This window comes from Gymnodraco acuticeps, unplaced genomic scaffold (assembly GCF_902827175.1).
Source record: "Gymnodraco acuticeps unplaced genomic scaffold, fGymAcu1.1, whole genome shotgun sequence".
In the NCBI taxonomy this organism is placed as follows: domain Eukaryota; kingdom Metazoa; phylum Chordata; class Actinopteri; order Perciformes; family Bathydraconidae; genus Gymnodraco; species Gymnodraco acuticeps.
In genome coordinates this window covers 3,739,139-3,757,479 of record NW_022992265.1, presented here as the reverse complement: position 1 = coordinate 3,757,479, position 18,341 = coordinate 3,739,139, and positions in this window count along the sequence as shown.

The window sequence follows — 18,341 nt, the reverse complement described above, 5'->3', positions numbered from 1 at the left end:
GTTGGCTTATCTGGCGCCCGCAGCTCACAGCCAAAATGCGAGTGAGCGAGGGAGGGTGCACCGGTACCAGCGCTGTTGTTATTAGAATCTGGTGCCGTGCTAGCTGCTCTAACGGATATAAGAAGAAGATGTTTCTACAATAATGTGGAGGGAGAGTCCTCTCCAGTCAGACTGATAACTACAGCTCAGTGAGGTAAAGTCTAAGTTCAAACGGTTTGGTCGCAATTTATGTAAACACATATTTCCAAGGCACTCCTTTATAATTATTGGGATAAACAGGTTTTAAATCATTCCAATGTATACTATAGGACAGTAACCAAAAATATCCTTTAAAACTGGAGAGATAAAAAAAAAATGCATAAATAAATGTTAAGGTAAAATAAGATATGAATGAACAACACAAATAAAATAAGTTACATTCATTTGTTATTGGCTATGGTAGGTTATTGGTTATGTTCACATATACTTATTTGATTACATCCACTTGTCTAAGATGACAACAGAGACTTTCGACCCAAAACCAGCTGTTGACTTATGGATGCAAGCAGATAATCGCAGACTCAACCAGAGAGAAAGAAGTAGGCCTACATCATCAGCTACCATGTCTGACAGAGAGGAAGACAGTGAGGAGAACAGTCAGGAGGGTAGTGATGACAGCTTGTAGGATTACTGCTCGTGCTAATGTTGTCTTGTGTTCACCTCTGCATGTGTGTTCTGTGTTCACCTCTGCACGTGTGTTCAGTGCCGTGTGTCTGGCAAATAAAGTCAAGACCCCTCAAAAGTTACGGTTTATTTCATTTTAAGGATGAGCACCAAGCAACATCTCCAGGTGCTCCTTTGAGAACCAGGGCAAAAAAGTTATGTGCACCCCTGATTATAAGCCATAAGTTAAGGTGTTTTACAATCATTATAAGATTAGAATAAACAAATTACAAATGTGTTCTACTTGCCTTGATGACATCTAGGACAAACATGTCCACAAAAAACAAGAACAAATAATTGGAAGGCTGATATAATAGAATGCATGATGGGTTTCATTTTGGACATTCTTGCCCAGGTCTGATTTTCTGTATTACAGCAACAGTTTTATTAAAGACTTATAGGTGCTGAAGTTGAACTTCGAAAATAAAAATGAAAAATCCCACCCTTGCAAAAATATATAGAATATGCATTGATAAAGCCAAAATGATTAAAGAAATTAAAATAAAAAAACTGAAATGTCACTCATGAGGCACAGCGTTCCTCACATGTTACATGTATAACTTCAAACCTGTGGTTGAATACATGAAGCTCATCATGATTTATTTTTAATATTTGCTTATTTCTGCAAATAAATGGATTTTGCTCTCCAAAATTGAGTTTCAGGTACAGGACTGTAAAGGTGAATGGCACTGCATCTGAAATGATCATGGTATCCCCACTTATGGACCACCAGTCCACCAAACAGCTGCTGCACTGTGTAAGTTCTTTGATTCATTTAGAATCCACTTGATCCAGCATTACTGTGGTGTACCTCAGGCATTTGGGGACTGCTGTCACGCACACTTTAGCCCCAGAAATCCAAAATATGAGAGGCCACTAGTCTTGAAAGATCCTCACACAGCAGAACGAGTGTGGTGGCGTTACACCGGGCCTGTGGGCATCAGCTGGGAAAACAATCTGAGACTGATAACAGATCAGACCCACATTCCATCCCGAGCCGTGCCGCGGGACAAAGCAGACCACCGCTTCTCTCACACGGTGATAGTGATTAGCGTGGGAGTAAGGGTGAGGCCTACAGAGGCGCACGGTTGGCGGCGTTTCACAGAGCCGCTCTGCTTTGATATGTATCTCATGTCACGGCCAGGTTACGCGTCATGTGAATGCCTCTGCCAGAGAAGAAAACAAAAACATACATCTCCTTGGCTTTATTCAGTGTCAGTTTTAGGCTAGTCTGTTTTTAATAATGTGAGGAATGGTTTGGCACTATACGGCCCAGGTGCTGACAGAGCTCCCACCGCGCTGAGCGAGCCCTTGGGGGGGGGAGGGGGGCCACGGTGCGCGGGCCTGGTGGGGCCTGGCTGGACGGCGCAGTGCAGGCTGACCAGCAGGCTGTGTTATCTCAGCCTTCAGATGATAGATGGAGCTGGAAATGCTCCCGGAGAGGGGGTGAGCACATGTGTGGCAAGACATGGCAGGTGGTGAGCGCTGACTTGACAGCAATTAAATGTACAAATCTTTGATTAAGCTCATGGGAAGGCAGTCATTAGAAACAGTGAATCGGCTCTCCCCCAACACACATGCACTGCCTTTCTTTATGTCTGTCTGTCTTTCTTTCTTTCTGTCTTTCTTTGTGTCTGTCTGTCTTTCTTTCTTTCTTTCTGTCTGTCTGTCTGTCTTTCTTTCTGTCTTTCTTTCTGTCTGTCTTTCTTTGTGTCTGTCTGTCTTTCTTTCTTTCTGTCTTTCTTTCTGTCTTTCTTTCTTTCTGTCTGTCTGTCTGTCTGTCTGTCTGTCTGTCTGTCTTTCTTTCTGTCTTTCTGTCTGTCTGTCTTTCTTTCTGTCTTTCTGTCTGTCTGTCTTTCTTTCTGTCTTTCTGTCTGTCTGTCTTTCTTTCTGTCTTTCTTTGTGTCTGTCTTTCTTTGTGTCTGTCTTTCTTTGTGTCTGTCTGTCTTTCTTTCTTTCTGTCTTTCTTTGTGTCTGTCTGTCTTTCTTTCTTTCTTTCTTTCTGTCTTTCTGTCTGTCTTTCTTTCTGTCTTTCTGTCTGTCTGTCTTTCTTTCTGTCTTTCTTTGTGTCTGTCTGTCTTTCTTTCTTTCTGTCTGTCTGTCTGTCTGTCTTTCTTTCTGTCTTTCTTTCTGTCTTTCTTTGTGTCTGTCTGTCTTTCTTTCTTTCTGTCTGTCTGTCTGTCTGTCTGTCTGTCTGTCTTTCTTTGTGTCTGTCTTTCTTTCTTTCTGTCTTTCTTTGTGTCTGTCTTTCTGTCTTTCTGTCTTTCTTTGTGTCTGTCTTTCTTTGTGTCTGTCTTTCTTTGTGTCTGTCTGTCTTTCTTTCTTTCTGTCTTTCTTTGTGTCTGTCTGTCTTTCTTTCTTTCTGTCTGTCTGTCTGTCTTTTTTTCTGTCTTTCTTTCTGTCTGTCTTTCTTTGTGTCTGTCTTTCTTTCTTTCTGTCTTTCATTGTGTCTGTCTTTCTTTCTGTCTGTCTTTCTTTGTGTCTGTCTTTCTTTCTTTCTGTCTTTCATTGTGTCTGTCTTTCTTTCTGTCTGTCTTTCTTTCTGTCTGTCTTTCTTTCTGTCTTTCTTTGTGTCTGTCTGTCTTTCTTTCTTTCTGTCTGTCTGTCTGTCTGTCTGTCTGTCTGTCTGTCTTTCTTTCTGTCTTTCTTTCTGTCTGTCTTTCTTTGTGTCTGTCTTTCTTTCTTTCTGTCTTTCTTTGTGTCTGTCTTTCTTTCTTTCTGTCTTTCTTTGTGTCTGTCTTTCTTTCTGTCTTTCTTTCTTTCTGTCTTTCTTTCTGTCTTTCTTTCTGTCTTTCTTTCTTTCTGTCTTTCTTTCTTTCTGTCTTTCATTCTTTCTTTCTTTCTGTCTTTCTTTCTTTCTGTCTTTCTTTCTGTCTTTCTTTCTGTCTTTCTTTCTTTCTGTCTTTCATTCTTTCTTTCTTTCTTTTATTTCTCATGAAGACACACACTGGCACACATTTTTCATCCCTGAGTAACACTGACTCTACTGTATTAGACTGTAGACTAATATATATCATTTTGCGCCCTCGAGCAAGACACTCATGTCATGATTTATCATTTGATATTAACATCTGTGGAGTTGTGATTTGAGATTATCTTACATTAATAAATGTTTCTGTTGTTTTCCGTCAAAACATTAGATATAATCTAAAAGAAACGGCTGATTAGAATGATAAACAATCTTTTAAATACTTTTCTGTCTCCTACAAGTCTGTAATTCCTTCTCACTGTGTGTTGCTACGTGTCAGTGACAGAGCAAAACATACATTTTCTATGGGATTTGACAACTTTGCTGATGTACAGCAGAGTTCAAAAGGGCAACAGAAATGGTCAGACAACCACACATACTTTTAAAAGCTTAATCTTTGCCATTTATTTGATAGTGAAACCAAAAGAGACTTCTTCTTACTGCTCCTACTAGACTCCTAGGATGCGTTAAATGCAGAGGCCAAATTTCACTGTGTGTGCGCTCTGCATGTGTGACCATTAAAGAGGGTTTCATCCCTCCAATTCTATTCTATTCTATTATTTTCATTTATGGCATGTTTAAACATCATGCGCACATAGCTATGCTAGCACAGTAGGTCAACAATTGACAAATTAGATTGTATTTAAGTAATAAAGTTGTTGTTTTTATTGTGTTTATAACTTTAGAAGTTGATTTCACCTTGTTTTAAAATGACTGATTAACTGCTACAATCCTGTATCTAAGCAATAAAAAAAAATCGTCAAGTGTTATCCGCATTCTACATTTATGCTTAACTTTCCATTATGTTTATCAATCAGATGAATACATAATGTATTAAATATTTCCTGGATATATCTAACCCCTCATACATCTGTTGTATGACATTGTATAATCAATCCTCATATTGGTGAATTATTACTTAGAACTCAACCAAATTAAAGTATTGTTAACTTCTCCAGATTATAGATAGCAGTGCTTATTTGACATCCATACAGTTGTCTGGCACCTGTAGAAACAGGTGTCACCTTTAAGCACAGTGTATCTCACACCTAACAAGTCCCTTCAGAGTTGCCAGTGTCTTCCTGTGGGGCTCAGAGTGGTAATTGCCATCTTCTCCCCCGCTCACTAATGAGAGCGAGGTCATTCCCTGTACCCAGGCTGCCTCGGGGGGTTGGGACCTATGTCCCTGTCTATAGCCCATAATCCTATTTAATTGTCTAGGAAACAGAGGAATGCTTAAAACTGTACACCTGACCGTTCTCCAGTGTATTTGATTGCCATAGGATTACTGAACATAAATCAATGCTCAGAGCAAAGTAAAGTTTCAAACATCACTATGCAGCTCAACTCGATGTATCTTTATCTAAATGGGCCATTTCAATCCCTCTATTTGAATGGCATTTATTTTGTTTTTATTAGGGTGAAAGCAAATTAGCCACTTTTAATAACAATTTTACAATGGTAGCAAAAGGCATTTTTTTCTGAAAATCCTGATTGTTTGAGAGCAAAGCTCTATATTCTCAGAGGCTGCTGAGAGGGCTGCTCTGTTCCTTTCATGGGAATCTGTCACCGTGGATACGTTGAAGGTGCCTGCCAGAGCCAGGAGAGACGGCCGTCCCACCGGACCATATCTATCCTCAGAATTACACTTGACTCTTCATGATGAGATAATCAGAGACATGGAGCTTAATGTGACACTGTTACGTGACGATCACACTGTATCTGCTTCTAATTTAAATCACAAAAATACTAAAGACCAAGTTAACTTTGAACAAAAATATGAATTAATGATGTCATGTCATGGCAGGAGTATTGCTAAGGACCCAAGACTTCACCATTCGAATAAAATAACACAATTTTAAGCAAGAAGATATTTTTGCACTTCATATGTTTCTCTCTTGCAACTTGTACTCTGGCATATAGTAGGCCTTTGCAGTGTAAGGGTGCAAAACTCAACACAAAAACCATTTATAAACGATTCTTCCTTTTAGCTCTCTTTTGGTCTCCACTGACGTCTAACTGGTTCCTTAGCTGTTAATGTTCCACTTTAACAGCAGTTAGCTAGCAGCCAACTTTGTTTTATTAACCATTTGGTGTATGGTTGGTTTATCAGTCGTAATATTTTTGCTGAAGCTTCCTGTTTCCTGCTGCAAGAAACAAGGTTATTGTGATTATAGGTTATAGGCAGGGCTGCACATAACTGGTGCGCAGGTGCGCATGCGCACCTCCGCCAAAAAAAGAGCACCGGGTCATTTGAAACAAAGCGCATTTGCGTACCAACATTGAGAGAGGGAGAGAGAGAAGGGAGAAGAGAAAAGAGAAAATAGAGGAGAGAGGAGAGATGAGAGAGAGAGAAGAGAGAGAGAGAGAGAGAGAGAAAGATATTTGCGAGTTGCATACATGTATGAACCATGATATGAACTCAGGGTCGGCCCGTAGCACTGGCTAGATGTTCGCCTAGGGCGCCAGATCTGTGGAGGCGCTGTGCTGGCAGCTTTGGGAGGGAAAAAAACATTTTGACCGTTGGGGCTCATCCTAATTTTCGGCCTTGATGTAACAATATTCATAATTAAGTAAATGTAACACCCTTTTCACCCCGGTTACACGTTTCATTTGCCCTGTACGATGGGCGCTGTAAGTGATGAAAATGGTGGATGTTGGCTTATCTGGCGCCCGCAGCTCACAGCCAAAATGCGAGTGAGCGAGGGAGGGTGCACCGGTACCAGCGCTGTTGTTATTAGAATCTGGTGCCGTGCTAGCTGCTCTAACGGATATAAGAAGAAGATGTTTCTACAATAATGTGGAGGGAGAGTCCTCTCCAGTCAGACTGATAACTACAGCTCAGTGAGGTAAAGTCTAAGTTCAAACGGTTTGGTCGCAATTTATGTAAACACATATTTCCAAGGTACTCCTTTATAATTATTGGGATAAACAGGTTTTAAATCATTCCAATGTATACTATAGGACAGTAACCAAAAATATCCTTTAAAACTGGAGAGATAAAAAAAAATGCATAAATAAATGTTAAGGTAAAATAAGATATGAATGAACAACACAAATAAAATAAGTTACATTAATTTGTTATTGGCTATGGTAGGTTATTGGTTATGTTCACATATACTTATTTGATTACATCCACTTGTCTAAGATGACAACAGAGACTTTCGACCAAAAACCAGCTGTTGACTTGTGGATGCAAGCAGCTAATCACAGACTCAACCAGAGAGGAAGAAGTAGGCCTACATCATCAGCTACCATGTCTGACAGAGAGGAAGACAGTGAGGAGAACAGTCAGGAGGGTAGTGATGACAGCTTGTAGGATTACTGCTCGTGCTAATGTTGTCTTGTGTTCACCTCTGCATGTGTGTTCTGTGTTCACCTCTGCATGTGTGTTCAGTGCCATGTGTCTGGCAAATAAAGTCAAGACCCCCTCAAAAGTTACGGTTTATTTCATTTTAAGGATGAGCACCAAGCAACATCTCCAGGTGCTCCTTTGAGAACCAGGGCAAAAAAGTTATGTGCACCCCTGGTTATAGGTTAGGCTCAACAATATACAACCAAAACAATGTGCTCAAAGACACTCAAATGAGAACTTACAGATATTTGGCGCTATGAGCGGCCCCTTTCATTGGATCTAGAGTTAATATAACAAATGTGATTAGTTGAGCTTAATCTTTGTCTGCCTTATTTGGATTTTAATGGTTTGGATTATTTTGTCTGAATCTGTTTATTATAGATGAAACATACTTGTGATGATAAATCGCTGTTGATATGTTTGTCAATATGTTGCCCATGTGACATGAATGTATAAAGAACCTTCATGTTGGATGATCAATAGTATTTTCTAGGTTTTGTTTTATTCCCCCATGTTGTGGTGCTCCTCCCCTCTTCTAAGAATACGCTGCCTGGCCTAATCACAGGTACCGACCCGGGCTGGAGGTGCATGCCTTTGCACATGGCAGCACAAATTAAAATGTATCCTGCCGCCCGCCTCTCTAATTCCCTGGCACTATGCCCTGGCCTTTCCCACGAATTATAACCAGACCTCTCCATATGGTGCAGCCAGCATGGGGCAGGCCAGCTTATTGACATGAGCTCCTCCCTGAACTCTCTAAGTCAATAACTGAGTAGCACAGAACACACACATTTGGCCTCACTCCATAACATTATTAGGAGCAATAGTAAAGGGACATTGAGGGTATTAGCAGGATTGTTTTTCCCTTTATACAACAGCACAGATGTTATACACAGAAAGAATCAAGGGTTTATCCAATTCTGTATTGTGTCATCGCCATGAGTGTGTTTCTTGAACAAGGGTCTCTGTTCCTCTGCAGGTTAGACTGAAAACAAAAAGAGACTTAACCACTCTGGCCTTTTGGGTCCCTGGGACCAATGTTCTTGTCTTCAAGATTTGCTCTCTCAAAAGATTTTATTTTATTTTGTAAAACTTTTTCTCTGTTTTAATCTCTATAATTAAGTATTATTACCCAGCATTCACTGAAAGATATTTGTTTGCGATAAGCGGGGATGCTTCTCCCAGCGTATTGTCTTTTGCATCCATTTTGTGAAATTGTCCATTAAGATAAAGTAATGTGTTTTTGCTATTTTTGGATATGTTTAAAGATTTAAGAGCAAATATGATATTGCCATAGCAACACTGCAACCGTTGGTGTCTAGACCTGTATTATGGCCTCATTCTTCAGCAAAGAATGGTAGATTTGGTCAAAAGCTCAATTTAAATCGCTAGTAGAACTATATACAGCATCCAAGAAGAACAAGGTCATTTCGTCACTGTTTAGCATGGGAAGGCACATTGGTTGCACTAAAGTTAGCTATCTCTAAAAATAATTCTTATTGATGTCAGGAGATAGTGCTAATCAACTCATATTATATGTTTCGTGATAATTTGGTCAGCGATCCTGGATGTTTGACCAACAATCATGACGACGCTACCCAAGACCAAAAATGTGCTAGACAGAGCCATGATCTGTTTGGAGACCAAGGAAACCAAACTCACACATTTAGATAACAAAATTAGAAGAAAACATCACGTAATGTGTTTTTATTTTGTTTAAGCATTTTAAGTGAAAGGTAGATCAACACAGACATGATGGGTTACATTCGGAATTCCCATATCAAGCTCCTTTAATGTAAGTGGCACCAATGCAAAACGCTGTCACGAAAAAAACGATAATAATTATTAACTTTATCTTGATTTAAATATATATTTGGTCATTTTTCTTTTCCTTACTGTTTTAAAATGAACAATTAATGGCTTATTGTTGCTATTTTTCACCATTTGATTGTGTCATAGCAGGTGGCAGGAAATGTAAAATCCCTCTCTTTGATCTCCCTATTTAAGTTGAGAGTTCACAGGGAGAGTTTAGAGAGATGAGCTAGAATATGATCCATTTTCATTTACCAGTACAGAATATGTTTTAGCTTGAATTGAATTCATCTTCAAAAGAGGTGACTTGCATAGAAAATAGGCTTACTGTATAAGAATGTGCGCTTCACAGCTTTGTCCAGAAAAAGTATTTGTTAAAAAGCAGTCACTAAGAATGCGATGGCTATGCCTCCTTCTTTTGAATTGAAGTAATATTTCTCTTATCGTTCCCTTGCATTGATAAGCTTAAATCATGTACATTAAAAAGGTTGTGTTACAGTGATTGACCAGGCCAGAGGCCATAACAAACACCCCAAACAAAAATTGAGCCGATTATGTTGTTGTTGTTGACTCCGCTTTCAGAAGACACATCTTTGACCACGCCAGCAATGGCACAAATCCTGCAGTTTGAGCACAGAGCACTGCCTCCACCTGCAATGCAGTGCCAGACTTTTTCATAAACATACAGTGCTTTGTTAGGATCAGCGATCACTGTTTGTCAGCCCCATGGTGTGTTGTTGATAGTGTTGTTTTCAAATGTCCTGCTGACACTTGGTTCTCGCCCACATGTACCCTAGATGCAGATCATGAGGCCGGGGCTCAGGTTACCTATATGTCCCTGGATAAAACGTAAACAAGCGTGAAATACCTTATAACACAGAAGGGGACACAGAATCTAATACGCTGGTGAATAATTTCATCACAGCTGAATGACCTACTTATGCACCTTCTCCCATCCCCTGCCATTGATGAGTAAAACATTAAAACCCATGACTTACAGCAAGGTAAAGCCACCCAGTAATGAATACTAACATGTGTGTCTTCCAACTAAACCAAAATTAGAAAATTATAACAACAAACCTAAGAAAACATCTGTCTCTCAGAGGCTAAAGTGCCTATTCAGCATTTGTTAGGATGAACAGCTCTTTCAACGGAAAACTATAAACAACAACTAGTTTTCTGTCATAAAAAATGTCCGGGGGAAGCTCCATCCACAAGAGAGAGTAGACACTATTTGTGGGTTTACAGCTATTAAGTTGGGACTTAAAATGGCAAGAAAAGCCATATTGTTCCAAAACCAGACAATGTACCGTACCACGAGCCACAACCCAGAAGAGTCCAGTCACAGCCTCATGTTGTTTTTACTCACCCTGATGTAACAAAACAAAAGGGTTGTTTTGATGTGTGAAATCAAACATTTATATTTGTTTTCTTTTGTCTCTATTGTCAGAACACACACTATTCTTGAGGAAAAAGGTGATTTAAAAGAAAGCCTTTTTAAAATCTGAAAGTCAAAGTTTGTCTTGTTTCAGTGAATCAGTGGTATACTGTACGACTGTACGTAATATGTAAGTGTGAAACAGGAAACATTCCGTTATTTACATAACTTACAGTACTTAAATTACTGTAAGATAAATAACTAATTAGTAGGCTACCTTCATCTTTTTCTAACGCTGTTTCCAATGTCTTGTTTTTTTTAAGATGTAAGATTTGTTGGGTGTTTATTATCTTTTTCATATTCATCTTATCCTACTGCAGCTTGTTTTTCTTTCCTTTTATTGTCTTGTAAATACACGTTGAAATAATGTGTTTTAATCATAGGTTTTAATACATGCTTTAATTACTTATTTTCTCTTCTTTCTTCCCTCTGTTTACATCATGGTTGCCTTTCAAGAAGATCTTGTTTATTCTTGAGAGTGCCCGTGTGTGACTCTCTTACTATTATTCTGGAGGAAATACCATGAGCCGCGTGCCAGTCTCAGCTAACCACAAACCCAAGCTGGGTGGAGAGGGGCATTTTTCATATAAATCATGGAAAATGTCTGTAAGCAAGCCATGCCAGGCGAGGGAACAGCCATAAATAGACTCCAATTGCATAGGGACAGATTTGAGCAACACAAAGGCAGACTGTAGTAACCATCGCCTGTGGTATAGCTGGGGGAAAGGGCTTTGATTGTTTCTGCTGCTTTGCAGAGTTGGTCATAAGATATTACGAGGCTGCCACATTCAATCCACAAAGCAGTACAAGTGAACCTATAGCTCTATTTGGAATGCCTAAAATTCTCTGAATTTTCACCTAAGTCTTCTCCTCCCAGCACTGGAGGGAAAAAAACTCCCTTAATGCACCCAACTTCAGATGTCAAGGACCGGCGGCTTTGGCGCGCTTTCGTCTTCAACAAAACACTTACATACTTTGCTCCGTCAAGCTGTACTTTGAAAAACTGCTTACATCAAATGGCATAAATGGAGCTCTTGGGTATATATCTGGTGCTTCAATGATATATACAATAATAATGTAAGAGAGGGTTAATTAGGACTCCTTGTGCAAGAATGTGTGACAGTACAAAGGCTACAAGGAGCAAAGACTGATGTGGAATGTAACCAACCTGGAAGCTAAAGTCATATGGGGCTAATCGGTTCCAGTGAAGCATAACTTACCAAGGGGGCGAAGCAGTGACGGTCAGCAGCAGGGTCAAAAACGGTGAAGATAAAAAAGAGAGAGAGAGAATCAGATCAGTATGTGTCCCGCCTGTTGGTTGTCTTATCAGTGCTGCTGGCGAGGTCAAGTCAGGACACAAATCACACCCCCAAGCTTGGCTGTCTCGTCTCAATTTACACAACAGTTTAGCTACATCTGTTTCTCTTTTACTCACTCTGTCTCTCTACGTCTTTCCCTCTTTTTTCTTCCCATTCCAAAAGTGTTTTGTTTCACAGTGACGTCTGTTGGTCACAGAGTAGAAGGAGCGCAACTTTTCATCTGATCTGAGCTTTGTACAGGCTTTTTTCTGTGGCATCAAGGGAGAAAATGGGCCCCCTTTATGGTACTCAGGGGTAGCCTTTAACTAGATGTATTTATTTGTTTATCATTAGATTAGCACTTAGGCCTACCTCAAAGGAACTCATGCCAACCAAAGGGTCATTTGGGCTTAACATAGAAGCACTTGGAAAATCCAAAAGGGCAAGTGGAAAAACTGTGTGAACTTGGGACATGTGCAAGGGATTACTGAGGGGCACTTAGGTCAATCTGAGGGCCACTTGGGCAAGTCAGAGGAGCATTTGAGCAAACCATAAAGACATTGGGGCCAACAAGAATTGGCCTTTGGCCAACCATGAGGAGATTGGGGCCAACAAGAAGGGGACTTGTGCCAACCTGAAGGATATTAGGGTAAAAAAGAAGGGCACTTGGGCCAACTAGACGGACATTGGGTCCAACAAAAAGGGCACTAAATCCAACTAGGAGGACATTGGTGCGAACAAGATGGGGACTTTGACCGACCAAAGGGATGTTGGGTCCAACAAGAAGGGGAACTTGGCCAACCAGAGGTTTACTGAAGCTGCAATTCCTTGAGGAGCATTTGGGCCAACCAAAGGGACACCTAGAGGGGAACTGAAGCCACCAGTAAAAGCTTGAGGCAATTTAAAGAAAACTTGGCCAAGTGGAAGCGCCTTGGCACCAAGAATTAGGTACATTTGGCTAACCATTGGGGCATTTGGGACAACCAGAAGGGTACCTGAACTAACCAGAGCTGCGTGATGGCAAGTTAGTATAATAAATATACAAAATAATTAGGGCCGGGACTCGATTAAAAAAATTAATCTAATTAATTAGAGGCTTTGTAATTAATTAATCGAAATTAATCGCATTTTTAATCGCATATACATATTTGACCTAAGAACAGTGAGAAGCAATTTTTTTTCACATGGATTTTAGTATACCATTAGGCGCATTCACACCGCAGTACTTTTCCCACAAAGGTTCATGAGAATTTAGTTCATGAGAACTCTTTGAACCTGGGGGTGGATTAGGCAAATGAAGCCGCTGACGTCACTTCTTCTTCTTCTGCTTTGGGTTTACTGGCAGGCCGCAAACCACTTCACGGCGTATACTGCCGCCCAAAGTCCCCGGCCGGAAGTCCCCGGAGTTGGGGACTGGCTTCAGTAGAAGCTGCTGGGAGTCCCAGCAGCTTCTACTGAAGCCTTCCGAGTAAATCGCCAGAACGCCGACACCTCCTCATCTCCACCGCTCCCATGTTTTATTTTGTGTTGCCATAAGTTAGTCTCTCTGCGTTTCTGCGCTGGGCTAATGCTAATAATGCTAATGCGAGGATAATAAAATGGCGGCTTCACAAAACTTTTTGGGAGTTTCACGGGGCGTGGTTTGCAATCCGCCCAGCCAATCAGAAATATAGCTCTTTTCTCACAAGAGACCCGCACGAAAGTCCCTGCTCTCTAGCAGCTCTCTGCTCTCTATCAGGGACTTTCGTGGGGGTAAAAAGGTTCTCATTAACTAATTTTAGTACCGGCTCTTTTTGGTGTGAACGCGATAAAAGAGGCTAACGTCCACGCTGGCTTCCACGCTAGCTGCTATATGTTTTGCATTGAGGTGATACTTGAGGCTTGATGTGCTGCGGTGATATGCGAATTCCTTTTTGCATAATTTGCACACAACCGTGCTCTTATCAACGCTTCCATCCGTCCGTTTTTTAAAACAACATTTCCCACTGTTGTTCACTGTGGTTTGTTGTTGTCTGAAGTCATGAACGTTAGTTGGTGCTCCAGTATAATCGGTACGCCTGAAACTCATCCAGTGAGAAACGTTCCACGGTGCAAAAATAAGTGCGATTAAAATGCGTTAATTTTTTTAACGCGTTAATTTTTGTGTAATTAATTAATCTTAATTAACGCGTTAAAGTCCCGGCCCTAAAAATAATATGTGTTTCATCTGAGATACAACTCAAAATAAGATTGTTTGACTTAACAAGATGATGCATTGTCCAAAAACAAGACCCGATATTTCACTGCATTGTTACTTCTGAAGTTATTATGTTTTATGTCTTATATCAGGTGTAAAGATATTCTGACTAGATATTAGACACATATACTTGACAAGACTTTTTGTAGTGTAGTGCAACAGGAGGGCTCAGCTAATGCTGGTGACCACCCATGGGTCTGCCATTCACATAGGCACTTCACTAGTTACAGGCCCCATTGCTTTGTGTCTTTTGGGCACAAAGTCTCTCTGAGACTCATTTGCTTCACCTACAGGGCCCAGGAGACACACCTCCAACACCCACACACTCACACACACAATTGTGCATGCTCAGGCTTGCATGATAGATGGAAAAGATAAGTGTGATAACATACAGTAGATACAGTTAGTCCCAAAAAGTGTTTTTGCATGGCCCTATTTACATTTTAAATTAGTCCAGTTAAAAAAGATATTTAGTCGTTTAATAAAGTCCTTGTGCTATTTTCAAACCCAATTACACAGCCAGGGTCCAATACATTCCGATTTAAAATTCAAAGATGTTTTTCACAATAAAGCTATCTTACATCAAGATCAAACTAGTCCCAAACATCTTTGGATTTGGATGTGATTATCCTGTTTCTGAGCATTTTGACACAGTGTAATGACATGACAGGGACAGAGCTATAACCCAATGAAAAGTATTGAGCCGGAAAAACATTTTAACGAAGTTCTGCATGAACACACATGCCCGTTGCTATTTTTGTAATTATCAATTTTGTTTTTGTTTCAAACACTCGGAGGGAGCATCTCTTTAAACTCAAAGGAATGCTTTCAGAATATGACGGATCAAACAACTACATTATTATTAATAAAACCAAGAAGGAAAACCAGGGAGTTGCTGATTTGATTGTTGGCCAAGTATTATCGCATTGAGAGTCTTGTCTTTGCAAATTAAGAATAACCCAACTGTGTGGGAGGCGTGTGGCGCAGTGGATAGAGTCTTGGTGTTCGGATCAGGGGAGCACAGGTTCAAACCCCACTGCAGTCAGCATGTTGTTGTGTCCTTGAGACACTTCACCCCAAATTGCTCCTGTGGGGGTTGCCCAGAGTATTGAGTATGGAAGTCGCTTTGGATCAAAGCGTCTAACAAGTAACATGTAGTGTCCCAGTTCTTTTTTTGTTCATCCAATAAATAATTTATTTTCTTTGACTGATTGTCTTTAATCCGATATATGAACACATGAAAGTACAAGTTCACCTGAGGACGGGAATGTAAAAACAGAAACACAGCAAAGAGAGTGAACTCCATGACATTTTACTATGTCCTCACACTGCGTCTGTGTCCTGACATGGCCCCAGACGTTTACTCGCATTTTGCCTTCTCTCACCCAGGGGAACATAAGGATCGCATATGCCTTTGGCAGGAGTCCACACCCACATTCCTCAGCTATGTGCTCACAAGCGTCCTCTCTGCCCCCCTCTCCCTTTCCCTCCTACTTTGCTCTGACACCAAAACCTTGGCCCACATTGCTGTGTACTGTAAAGCAATGCAAACACTAAAAGGACACAGGGAGGTGAAACATACAATGTGCCGATTCTTAAACTATGTGGAGCCTTCCAAATTATCCTCAACATAGAAGTGGCTCAACTCATTGTTATTCATGCGGTTTTCATATGATCAGCTACTCATTTCACAGACATGTTCGTATGTGTGAAATCCAGCCCTGTAGGCGAGAAGGAGAAGAAACAAAAAAATGAAGTAAGACAAATAGCAGTAGAACGTGTGAACAAGTGCAGACTGCAACTTCTTAGACAGGGCCTTTTTTATGAGACTATAGTCCCCTGTGGCTTGTCTAGTGAAAGGTTATCTTTCACCCACAACTCAAAGTCAAAGACACTGGGGCCAGAGAGGCTGTGCAGTTTGCTGTCTGGGGTGAATGGGTTCAGTTGTAGGGGGTGCACGGTGCGGAATGTGGCTGAAAGGAAAATCTAGGAGGAATCATTGTAGAGAAGAAATGAGACGCCAGAACTGGGAGTGCAGCACACAAGTAGACATTTTTTTGTCTTTTATAAAAACAAACCCTCTGCATATGGCTTAAATCTCCTGTTTTGGGATATTTTACCCTCCTGTGACAATGCATACTTTCCAGTAAAGTGTGCAGACTGCACCAGGCAGGAAATATAATTATTTTACTATGTGTTTACTTCCATTTTAAGACCATAGGTTGATAGCTGCCAATCTACAGCTGTTGTTTTCCATCTAGCTCACGACTAGTTTGTTTTCCTATTCCAAATATAACCAAAGCCACGCTTTGTCAAATCCTACTAAACTCTAAATGTTCCTCAACATCACATTTCTATAAACTCCTTTGCATAGCCATTCTCAATATATAATTTGAGTTAATTGGCAATGGTTTCTGTCTTGTACACCAAGGGCTTCCTCTACATGTGTCACTTTGACCTGGAAATGTCAGTCGGCTTTTTAGTTGGGATGAAAGTGACTTCAGGCCAGACAGCCTCTGACAATCATCTCTTGAAAAGCTATTATGGAGTTTAGGTACTCACTGTTAAAGAAGAAAGATAATAGAATGTTGGAGTTTTGGGTAGACAAGTATTGTTTCAGCATTATAGTGGCCCTGAGCTCTGGCTTTAGACATAGCCATCAAATAAAATAGCCATCACTTCGCTGCCATCTTTAGAGCTTATCTTTGGCCATCCATGTAGCTTGTTTCTGAAGGACTTCCCAATAATAAATGGGTCTCCGAAACGTTTTTCTAACAGCTGCCAGGCAGAGTCATATGCTGCTTTGGTGCCTAACAGGAAGAATCCTTCTACTGCTTTCTTTGCAGCACCTCCTATGTACTTTCTTAGGTAATACAGTTTTTCATTCTTTGGAATGTTTTTCCTGTCTATTAAAGTTTCAAAGGATAGTTGCCAGTCTTTGAATTTCAAAGGATCTCCTGTGAATAATGCAGGCTCTGGTGTTGGAAGATGATTTGCACTTATTGCTTCTGCTAGTATTTTAACCAAGTCAGCACTATTCTGCATCTGAGCTAAGGGCATTGAGGTTGGTAGCTTGTGGTACTTGCTGTGGACTGTGGAGATTATAAGCTTGACTTGCAGGTTGTAGAGGTTGAGGTATGAACGGAGGACTTGAAGCATTGATGACTTGTGCTGTTACTGGCTGAGACTGATACACGAATGGTGGAGTTGTGGAGTACAGAGCTTGGGTTTCTCTAGCTGGTTCAACATCATAAAATGAGTCGATTGCTTCACAATTTTCTTCCATTCGATTGTACACCTTGACTCGAGCTCTTGCGGCTTTCAGCTTTTTAACCTCTTCTAGGCGTTCAAGCTTTCTGCGCTTTTCTTGCATTGCCTGAAGTCTGGCTTGCCTTTCGAACTCAAATTGTGCCATCTGTTTTTTATCTTCAGTCTCCAGCCTTTGAAGTTCTGTTGCTTCCTTTTCTTGTTCACCTAAAACTGCTAGGACTTCCTGAGATGCAGCGGCTTCAGCTGCAGCTTCAAATCTTTTGAGAAGAATGAGCGGAGCTACACTTTGATCGACAAGACAGTGGAGATAATGAAGAGTCAGTTGAGTTTAGAACAGATCCAACATCGGGCCAAGATTCTTCCTTTAAGTCTGCTGTATTCTCTTCAAGCTGTCTCTCTGCCATTCGAAATAATGAATCCTGAGTGATATGCATGTATCAACTCTGCGTCGCAGGTTCGGTTCAGGAGTATGTATGAAACGTCACTCTTCATACATGGCTTTTACATCTGAGCAAGTGCTTTTTATATTTGCAATAAGCTCTCTCAATTCATCCTTGGAGGCGTCATCATTCAGCATTTCTTTGCCTATTCTCACATGGTACCTCCATTTCTCATAGACGACTCTGTAGTGACGTTGTCCACTTTTCAACTTTTCAGCTTGGAGTTCTTTTCCTTTTTCTGTTAGTGTTCGATTTCTTTCACTTCTTCGTAGCTCTTCCACTTCTTCTGCCAACTCTGTTTCTGTTGTTTCAAGTTGAGCAGATGATTTGGCATTTTTGTGGCAGGTCTCAGTCCCTGCTTCTGACATTTTGAGATGACTTAATAACTTATAACCGACTGTAATAGAGCATATGTAACTACTAAGCTTGAATTGGATCTCTGAATGTATAAATAAGTAATCAGTGAGGTTATCAAATGTATGCACTCATTAACAAGTTTAACTTGACCTCAGCTTTACAACAAAATAACAATAACAAGAATAAGATTTAGCTTGTTACTAATAAACCTTAAATGTAGTGAAATATGCTTAGAAAGGCATTACATCACTTATACTTTACAAAGAAAATGTGTTTGTCAGTGGAATGACCCTTTAAAGCTCAAGTAAATTGTCCTTTAAGTTTAATACCTTTCATAAAATGTGAAAACGTTCTTCTTTTTTAACTTGAACTTATAAATAATATCTTTTTTCTTTAAAGGTGGGGTAGGTAAGTTTGAGAAACCGGCTCGAGATACACTTCTACGCACTTCTGTATTTGGATTTT